This window comes from Polyodon spathula, chromosome 9, assembly GCF_017654505.1.
Source record: "Polyodon spathula isolate WHYD16114869_AA chromosome 9, ASM1765450v1, whole genome shotgun sequence".
In the NCBI taxonomy this organism is placed as follows: domain Eukaryota; kingdom Metazoa; phylum Chordata; class Actinopteri; order Acipenseriformes; family Polyodontidae; genus Polyodon; species Polyodon spathula.
This window is the reverse complement of record NC_054542.1, coordinates 1,488,382-1,489,529: the sequence shown is the minus strand read 5'-3', so window position 1 is coordinate 1,489,529 and position 1,148 is coordinate 1,488,382.

Genomic DNA, 1,148 nt, shown 5'->3' with positions numbered 1-1,148 from the left:
CCAATGAGAAAGGGCCATTACATTGTGCTTTTTTATTTATTTATTTTTTTTAAATACTAGTGTTAACAACTTAACGTAGTTTTGCACAATCCAAAGTAAAACGGCAATTATAAAAATTGTATTAAAATGTACAGTTCAGCAATAAATTGTATACACGTTGCCAGAAGGCTTACTGTACGAGAGACTTTAGTACTTTACCTGAACAGCAGAAGCTGTTCAAGCTCCACATCATGTGAAGTGTTTAGCAGATTTGTATTTTATTTTCCAAAGCTTAAATACACCTTAATTTAGTGGTGTTTGAAAAACTGAAACATGAACTCTGATACATTAATACAGTTAATGGGCTCTGGGTAATTGTTTTATATTCCTTATTTTCTTTAAAAATGTAAAATGCAATTAGTAAAATTAACTTTTGCTTACCTTTATCTCAGGTTCTTTTTCACATTCTTCTAGGTACAGTTCATATAGTTTCTGGTATAAAGACTTCCTGTAGTATGATAGATGTGTGTTAGAGAGACGACTTAAAAGCAACAATATTAGAAATGTTTCAGAGAGAAAAACTACCCAGAGACATCTCACCTCCCACTCGAAGAACTCCTTCTCTTAGGAGGTCGCTGTCGTGCACTTTCCACAGTGTACTGTAATAAAAGAAAACACCTTGTTAATATCCACACATTTACCTCTAGAGAGCACTAGCCAGCTCTGTCTGGTGGTTCTTTTTAATCTATGCAACTATTTTTAAATGTTAAGAGTAACCTAGACTTGATCGCTTACTCTTTTTTTTTTGAGATTGAGTTATGGATAGAAAACATCGATATTTTGAAATCATATTTTTGTTCAACTGATTTTATCAAATGTGATGTTCAAGTTTATAATAATGTTAAGAGTATTTTAGGGGTGATTAGTTTTTTTTTTTTTTTTTCCCAAAGGAAATGGCAAGCACTGCAGCATTCTCATTTGTTGTTGCCAAACGTGTTTTTTTGTAACCCACAAACATCTGACTCCAAATAGGTTACTGCTATCTGCTAACCTCTGATAATACATCAAATTCTTTTTTCAGCAATATGATTCTGCTCCATGACAACAACTCAGTTAGAAGAAAGGGTTTACAAAACCCACTGCAAATGGTCTACTGTATAGCGCCACAA